The following is a 9,839-nucleotide window of genomic DNA, read 5'->3' on the forward strand; positions in this document are numbered from 1 at the left end:
GCTAAAGTTGATTTGTAATTGCTTATTATATTGCAGTAGGTAAAACAGTGTTAAAAGCTTGCATATATGATTATGTTTTATGAATGAAATACAGAGAGCAAAAAGTAGCATTTTTGCCATCTCCTTTGTTGCAAACTTTCAATCTTTTACTTTGAACTTCTCTTCCAAGAACCAACAGGATTCAGTGAAATTAGTTACTAAAAATTTAGAATTATACAGTGTGGATTCAACATTCATAACAACGAAAAATCCTTTAAAATAGATGTAATCATCAGTTCATCACTTTTAATTAAAAATAGATTTCTACTTCTTTTCTGCCTTCAAATTGCACTAAACCTTAAACCCATAACACAATTACAACTCTTATTGTTTTTTTATCAAACATCTTCTATGCAACAACTCTCTCGCAAGTTGCAACAACTTTTTACTTTTTTCATATCCACACAAGACACAACATCATAACAAATAACACATTTCGCATGATCACTGCAACCATACTCCCACAAATTTTTTTTAAAAAAAAAAAAAACATGGGTATGTCCTATGGCCCTTAGAAGTTCAGAACCAACAAAACAAATGAGCTAAATCAGGGGTTGAAATCACTCAAATCAGGTCACAACTTACCTTGCTGAATTGGCGATGGACTAATGGTCGTGGAGCTGCTGAGGATTGAAGAACTGAAGCACCGTTCGTCGTTCGTGGGCTTGAGGTTGTCGCCGTTCATGGAGCTGTGGTTGTGGTGGTCACTAGGTGGTTTTCGTTGTTCGCCAATGAGAAAGGTTAACGGTGATGAGAAAGGTTAAGTGGTTAACTAATTCAGTATCAATAAGGATGGATGGGTGGCGGTGGAGTTGGGAGTTTTAGAGTAAAATGTAAAATCTATTTTAAAATTTCATTTTCAATATATACCTAGGGTTAAAACTGGTTTTATATTTCGGTTTCGGTTAACCAGTTTGGGAATAGTCTTAAATAGAAAACCGAACCATTTAAACGGTTTTTCAATTTGTTTAAATTGGAACCGAACCAGTTTTCAAAAAAATCGAAATTTTAGTCCAATTTTCTGAACTTTTTTTCCAACCCTACAAGCCCATCAGTTTCCCAGTTGAAGGTCTTGAAATTCACACATAGTCTGAAGGAATTTTAATATGCAATTGTTATCTGTGCAAATTTTGGATACGGAAATAAGATTGAAATGAAAATCGGGAACAAGCAGAATACTTTTAAGCACTAATTTTTTTGTTAGGTGGATGATTCCTATGTGGGTGGCTAGTTCAATATTTCTGTTTGGCATACGTACGGAGGTAGATGACTCTGTGGGCATATGACCATGGGAAAAATATTTGGGATTGCAAATAATGTGGTCACTAGCACCTGAATCAATTATCTAAGTATCATCTTTAATAAAATTTAGACAGAAAGATGTACCTGCATAGGATGTTGTATTTGCCTGTGGGATACAATTCAACATTTAGAGTAGCTGATTGTATTGTTCAGTGCTGATCATGAGTGTTGAGATTTCTGGTTTAACTAATCAGGGTACCATGTGTTTTGCAGGAGAAGACAAAACTCAAGGCTTGAGTGGACTAATAAACATAAGTTTGGTTATGCACTAGGATAGTAGTAAGTGTTGAAAATGATTCAATATGCTCCAAGAAAATTCCTAGGAAACTAGAGAGGTCACTAACGGTCCCACTTAAAACCTAACATCCTTAGACATTTATCGTTTTGTTGACAGAATTTTTCTAGATATGCGTATAACCATATAAATAGCTACTCATCGTCCTAAACCGAGTATCTGTTTATGTTTGAAGGGACAAAAAAGAGAGGCTAGACAAGCTTTAGAGTAGCAGAAACTGGATCAGATCGATTGCTTTGATACCATGTCAGAGTTTGAAGGAGAAGGCAAGAGAAGCAGAGATAAGCTGCCAAAGAATGCCAAAAAGAAAGAAAAGAGATGCATAAATATTTTTTATACATTGTATTGAGATGTTTACATCACTTGTACATTGTTGAATTTACACAAAAAGTGTAACAATAGAAATGGTAATACATTAATGTAAATACAGGAAATCAAGGATGATTGATATGAAATTAGAGATGATTGATTACATAATTTAAGTCATGATTGATGAAATGGATTATCTGAGATTAAGCCATAATCCTAGCATTCCATATTTCATCAATTAGGTAGATTAAGTTGAATTCGGAATACATAATTCCCATCTTAGATAGGAATTTAAATCACTAAAAACGGTTGTTTTCACAATTCGATATTTTTTGCTTCAAAGATGTTCTGAAACCTGGATCCGATTGGTCGGACCAAATTTCATCTCTGACTCTAGTTCACTAGTATCTTAAATCCGGTTTTATTAGTTAAACCGTTCTAGACTATTGTTGGACGTGCGTAATAGTATCAGACCTCCGGTCCAACCGAATTGGAAGGAAAACCGGCTCACAAAAACCAAAAATCCCTAGCACCAAAATCTAATTCTCATCTTCATTTCATTCATCTTCCTTCTCGGTGATCTTTGTTCATCGTCGACCTTTATTCATCTTCGAGACTTTGATCTTCTTTCTTCTCCCCGCTGTGCCAAAAAATTGTCGACCGACCAAGCAATCATCCTCGACCTTTGTTCATCTTCGATTTCAGCCGATGTATACTCCACCAGTCCGTCTTCTTCTTCCTTTTAAATTGTTTGGTTGTGGTAAATATTTTTTTTTTTTTGTTGTTGTTTAAAAAACGGGGCCTAAGCCCAGACAACACAACTACAACAAAGAAGCAGCTTCCAAGCTGAGGAACCGAGATGAAAACATACAAGTTGTGGTAAATATTCAGTACCCTTAATATTTTCAATTCTACACCTTAAGAATTTAAGTACTTAGCAAATATAATATTGTTGGTATTCTATATAAGTTTAGATATAGATTTTACTATATGAACATGGTTTAAAAGATTTTGAGTAATCTAATGGGTGTCTGTCCTCAGCATCTTTTATTCTTGTTGATTATTATTTATGCTTTAGATATTTGTTTGTTTTGCATTGGCTATTGGGTTTCGTTTGTCCTGGAATTCCCTGATAAATGTTTAGCAATTCTTTTGAGAAATAATTAGTGTTAGGGATTTGGCCATGTATTCCATCCATATATGATCTGTGATGAGAATAATTTTGATATCAAAAGCCTAATCATCAAAATCTTTGCTCTCTATCTTCATGCCATAGAAACTATCAAATGGGCGTTTAAACTTTGTGTTATGGAAATGGAGTAGTTTTTATGTAAAAAATCTTCTACATGTGGGATAACTTTATTTACTTAATTTCCTTTTATTGCCCTCAATTTGAAGTCGCATATAACTCGTGATTGAACACGACTCATTAATTAACTCAACTAGAATGAACTCTGTTTAAGAACTTGGAAAAGAAAAGAAAGTCCAGACAGTGAATGGTTTATACTTTACAGCTCTTGCTGTAAATAAGTTTGGCTACAAGAAGTAATATAAAATTATGAAAATTTGGGATGATGAACTTTGAACCCCACTATGTAAAAACTTGGTATAAATTTAATTGATTATTTAAGGGGTTATAGCTTTATTGACGAAATGGTAAGAAAAGTGGATGCAATAATTAGAAAATCAGGTGTCTATGAATGCATTGAGCACATTCTTTACAATCAGCTAACATACTTTCAATATTTTTCCAGGTTGAATGAATCTGAGAAATGAAGCTGACATCATCAAAGTGAAATGGGAGTTGATGGCTTGAGAATTGGGAATTGTCGATGAAGTTTGATATTGTTTCTTTATGAATTTTGATATTGAATTTGTAGTTGGATGTAAACTTTGATTGTGGAACCTTGTTATTGATGTTTGTTATTAAATTTATAAGTATTTTGAATTTTGTTGACATTCTGATGTCAGCATGATACCGTCACCGGTCCGACTGGTTAAACCATTCAACCTAGGACCCTCGGTCGATTTTTAGAACATTGATTGATGCAATAACTTCTGGTTCTGTATGAATGAAAACCGGAAAATAATACAGCCACCGACGATAGTGCACCGAATGACGTGGTAAAATCCTGACCGTTGATTAATTTTAACATAATATTAATCAACAGTCAGGATTTTGTTACGTCATTCGGTGTACTACCGTCGGTGGCTGTAGCATTACTCATGAAAACCATACATATTACACATAAAAATATACCCCTGGTTACTGTGAACATAGCACCTAAACTAAATGAACGAAACTTAACCATCTTCACTGGCATTACAATTCATGGCTTAAGCAACAAAAAATACCAAGATCGAAATCGAACAATTATTTAAAAACCCAACAAATCATCAGATAAACCAATTAATGATTTATACTCGAGTCAAAAATCATCATCCACTCATTATAAAGTAAACATTAATTACATTAGTAATACTGTACTTATATTTCTAACATTAATAACATGAATAAGTATGATAAGTTATATCACCTAACTCATGAACAAGAGCTGAAACAACATCAAGCTCTTGAAAGCAGCTAATTTAAATTGTTACATAATATTAATATATTTAATTATTTTAAGGATAAGGATAACTGGTCCATATATTAATACGAAATATATATGTGTTAAAAATATAGTTTTACTGGTTCAAGTTAGATTTTCAATCTTAATTTGATTTTTAGAGTTTGTAATGGGTTACTTTATGCTTGTATTTGACCAACAAAAAAAAAAAAGAAAGAAAGAAAAAAAAAAGAGAATTAAGCGATCTAGAAAGGAGGGATAGAGACTTTAAATATATGTAAATTAGGATCATAAAAAATGTTATCATTTAAAATAAATTAAGACATCCAAAATCTAGAGATAGAGTACAAAAAAAATCATAATCTAAATCCGAGTCAGTGTATACACACCTCAACTAATCAATCGGAACCTTAGAATATCAACCAGATAAGACTGAGTAATTACCCAAGAGTTCAAATCGAACCATTCAGATACCTAAAAATAGTATTATAATGAGAATAAATATCTTAATAAATGAAAGTGTAAATATAAACAAGTGAAAATCATTACCTTCTTTGTATAATATCTTTTAAGTGGTTTATGTGTGTATAGTATTATGAATAAAACAAAAATAATCACTCGATAATTAAATTAGTAAGAGATTGAAACAAATCGAAGACAATCTATGTGTTTTAAATTATATAAAAAAATTAAAGTCAAATAAATCATTATAAACGATAACTGAAATGAAAGGGATTTTGAAGAATGTTTGTGGAAATGTGCAAATCTTCCACAAATGAAGTAAACGCTACAAGTAATGTTGACTTAATTACCAAAAATGGCTAATTAATTAATTGAATATCAGGAAAATTTGTAGTATTAATTACCAATCAACTCTAATTTGTGTTTTAAATATTTTAATCGAGGCCCCATACAATGGTTGGTACTTCTAGATTAATCTATATAATTAAAAAAAATAACTTGGTCAATATTAAGAAAACATGATTAAAATAATATTTACCTTTCAAAAAGCTCAATGTCAAAAAAGAAAAAAAAAATTACCTAAAACGGAAAAGGGCTCCATAGAAAGTGCTAAATGATAATGAATCCGAGGACGTGTACATTTCAAAATAAAAACCATTCGTAATTGATAAAGCCGAGTAGTAGACTTTGATCTTATTTTATCTTCAATAAATAATAAGAATGGAATGACAAAAGATTTCGATGTCCAAATATTAAATAATATTAAAGGGTAAATCTTATGGTATCTGGGAATATAAAGTGGTCCTCAGCGACTGCTTCAGCTTCACACTCTAAGTAAAATATATATTAAACAACAAAAAGAAGAGTCTCTACTTTTGCCTATATATATACATTAAAACATCAATAGTTGTCTCATCAATATTGTCTTTCCTTCTTGTTTACATCAACAGCAACCTAAGAAGGTAACAACTTAAATTGCCTATCATAAACTTCTTTTATTCATTATACGTTCACTAACTTAAGCTCAAATAAAGTATTACTGATTGCTTCAGTTACTTCTGGCCAAACCAGGGGAAAATGAAGTTCGGAAAAGAGTTCTCGTCGCAGATGGGGCCGGAGTGGGAAAATGCGTACGTGCATACGATTATCTCAAAACCCTTTTAAAAGATATCCAAGTTTTAAGCAACGTACGAGGCCACCGGCCAGCCCGGGTGGCCTAAAACGGAACTTAACTCTGTACAGAGCTTTCAGTGGCCTAACGCAATGGCAACAACATAATCCTGTGAGCCCGTCCTCGCATCAGATATTGAAAGCCAAACCATTTTGGTGAATTCGGTGAGCAAGAATGGGGGTCATGGTTATGAAACCACGTTTCGTATGTCGCGGATGAAGGAGGAGAATATGAGTTGGTGTATTTTAGAAGGTTGACGATGAGTTCAATAAGGGGACAAGTTTTATAAGTCGAAGGTGCAAGAGCTGCTGAAGGAGGCCGCAACTTTGAATACGCCAATGGATGCTTTGATTGCTTTCAGAATAAAAGTGGAGAATCCGCCAGCTTCTTTTTTCGACCTGACGGTGGAGATGACTCGCTTGGCTTCGGATATTGCAGCTTCTACAGCTGAACTGTCCATTTCTACTCCAGCTGGAGCTAGAGCAAGCAGTAAGTTTAATATTTTCTAATAGTAAACAAGTTTTAAGTTTGGATTAGTAATTCTGTGTTTGCAGGAAGACAAGCCCACATGGATGTGATAGAAGAGACTGGGGAGAGCAGCCATAGGCAGTCAGATGAATCAAGTGATGATAAAGATAAGATTAAAGAGAAGAATAAAATGAAGAAAGAGGTTCATGAAGAGCAGAAAAAACCTGTTGAAGTGAAGGACCTAGACCTAGACTAGACCGGCTCCATTGGAAATACTTGAGAAGGTGAAAATAAACAACACAAAAGAAACTCCTCGTTCCACCATCAAGACTGTCCGGGGTTCCTCACCAGACAGAGATTAAATTCAACAGAGAAAATCTAAGAAAAGTTGAAGACCAACTAAAGCAGGCTTTTGTTGAATTTTACCAAAAGCTTCCGTCTCTAAAGAGTTATGGTAAACTATTGGCTGTCGCTTCATCACATCATCAGTTTTAGTTTTAATAATATTCAAGGATGGTATCTGATCTTCTATTTATGTATGAAACAGCTTCTTAAATACCCTGGCGTTTCAAAGATCATGAAGAATACGATAAGGTATATCCTCTCTTCAAAAGCCATTTATGCTTCCAATTTAGTGATGATGGACTTAGATTAATCCAAACTACTTCCTCAATTTTTGAAGTCACTTTAAGAAATGCATCAAACTCTTACCTGAAGATGGTGGATAATTCCTATCTGGAGCTCTGAGGAGGTGAGCGTTTAGTAACAAATTAAAAATTAATTTTTTTTACAAAGAAGCATGTATTTGCTCAATTGATTATCAGGAGCCACACTTAAATTAATGAAAGTAAAATCTGGGATGTGCTATTACAGGTTTTCAAGCTTATGGAGAGAGTGGAAGCTACATTCATCAAGCATTTCTCAAATTCAAACCGAAGTAAAGGCATGAACCTCTTAAGACCAAAAGCCAAGGGAGAAAGACACGGAACAACATTCTCTACGGGTAAAATTCTTATTTCAACACCATTAAATCCACTCAACTACATAAACATGTACATTAAATGTATGGAGTTTAGTCACCCCCATTCACACTTTTAACGGTAATTTTGTAGGTTTTTTCGCGGTTGCACAGCTGCTCTAATAATAGCCCTCTATTTATCAACGTACCCAGATATCTGCACAAGCAAGGACAGAAACGTACATGGACAACATGTTTCCTCTTTACAGGTAATAACCAAGATAATTTGGCCTTTGAGAATTGTCTTCGTCATTAATTAAGCAGATATTCAAGTAAATAATTTACAGTTTGACAAGTTATCAAACAAATGTTTTGCAGCTTGTTTGCGTATATTGTCCTGCACATGCTCATGTATGCTGCCAATATATATTACTGGAGGCGGTTCCGAGTCAACTATTCCTTCATATTTGGTTTCAAGCAAGGAACAGAGGGGTTATCGACAAGTTCTACTTGTGGGTTTTGGTATATCGGTACTTGCGCTATTGACTGTGATTGGCAACCTGGATATGGAGATAGACCCCTATCAAAAGATTACGATGGATTGACAGAATATCTGCCTTGTCTGGTTTTGTGAATATAACCGAACTTTTTCTCTCTTCAAATTTCATAAATTAATATACACTCAACTATATCTCATTATTTTTTTATTTTGCGTGTCCAGGTTCTGCTTGTTGCATTGTTGTTTCCATTCAACATCTTATCGCTCAAGTCGCTTCTTCTTCTTATGTTTATTCCACTGTATTGCTGCTCCTCTCTACAAGGTAAGTAATAGTTAAGATTTATTAATGAAATCAAGAAATTTAACTATAAGGACAGGATTACTTATTTGAGAAATTCTTTCCCCTGCAGGTCACACTCCCAGATTTCTTCTGGCAGATCAGTTTACTAGCCAGGTTTCTGAAACGGATATGAAATGCATATGTGTCAACCATTAAAATGTTCAAATTAATAATTAAACGTTTCTGTCATTGAATGTTTCAGGTGCAAGCCCTTAGAAATTGGATTCTACATTTGCTACTATGGATGGGGAGACGTTAGACACCGCACGAACTACTGCAGTAAAAGCACTGTATTCAACACTTTTAACTTCATCGTTGCTGTGACATAACATGTGTCGCTTTCTACAGGTACACAACTTAGGTTTGCTTTCAGTTTATATTTTGTTCTATTAAACTTGATCAGCCAATTAAGAAGGTAGCCGTTTCATTTTCAGTGTCTTCGACGCCTTTTCGAGGAGAAAGATCCAATGCACGGATACAATGGCATCAAATATTTCCGACAATTGTAGCGGTTTGCATGGGACTGCTTTGAATCTTGACGGGGGAGGGTTGGGAAGTATTGGCCTGGAATTCTCAGTTCTTGCAGCAATCTTTGGTACATATTGGGACCTTGTTTTCGACTGGGGGCTTCTTAACCGCCCTTCAAAGAACCGTTGGCTGAGAGACAAGCTCCTTGTATTCAAAAAGAGTGTTATTTCATTGCCATGGTAAGTAGTAAGAACACAAGAAATACAGTTTGAAATCAATTCTGATAGTCTCTTCCTAACCCACTACATATGTTCATCAAATTTGCAGTTATTGAACGTTCTTCTGAGATTCGCATGGATACAGACTGTGGTAAAGTTTGACTTCGATTTCATGCATAGAAACACCTTGATTGCAATTGTTGCCTGCCTTGAAATCATTCGTAGGGGCATTTGGAATTTCTTCAGGTAAATTAAGGAGATTTACAGTCACATACCCTGAAGCAGAGAGTTCATTAATTCTATATTTCATTTCTTTTATTTATTTGATTAAACTCTTCTGTAATTAATCAGGTTGGAGAATGAGCATTTGAACAATGTTGGAAAGTACCGTGCATTCAAGTCAGTACCACTACCTTTCAACTATGACGAAGATGAAGATAGAGACCTGTAAAATATATGAGTTACTGAAGGCTTCAGCAGATATTCTTGACAATAAAATTACGTGGAAGAGAAGTTTCATGTTATTTTTAGTATCATTTTTGTTTTATACTTGTATATGTCAGTTGATTTTGTCAAATTCTCAGAGGTAGATGTGATGAGAGAGTAACATTTTGATCAATGGAAATAAATTTTTCTGGATTTATTAAATCTTGGCTCCAGAATATCAAAAAATACGTCCCAAAGAGACACAAACATTGGATCAACTTAAAATTCCTTTGGCAGCCTCCTGTCTGGGGCCT

At 34.3% G+C, this 9,839-nt stretch overlaps 1 pseudogene; it reads left to right on the forward strand.

Annotated features, from left to right (window-relative positions):
• Nucleotides 1–6,054: 6,054 nt before the first annotated feature.
• LOC116137887 lies at nucleotides 6,055–9,550 on the forward strand (annotated as a pseudogene).
• The last annotated feature ends 289 nt before the right edge of the window (nucleotides 9,551–9,839 follow it).

Source organism: Pistacia vera, unplaced genomic scaffold (genome assembly GCF_008641045.1).
Source record: "Pistacia vera cultivar Batoury unplaced genomic scaffold, PisVer_v2 Contig337, whole genome shotgun sequence".
In the NCBI taxonomy this organism is placed as follows: domain Eukaryota; kingdom Viridiplantae; phylum Streptophyta; class Magnoliopsida; order Sapindales; family Anacardiaceae; genus Pistacia; species Pistacia vera.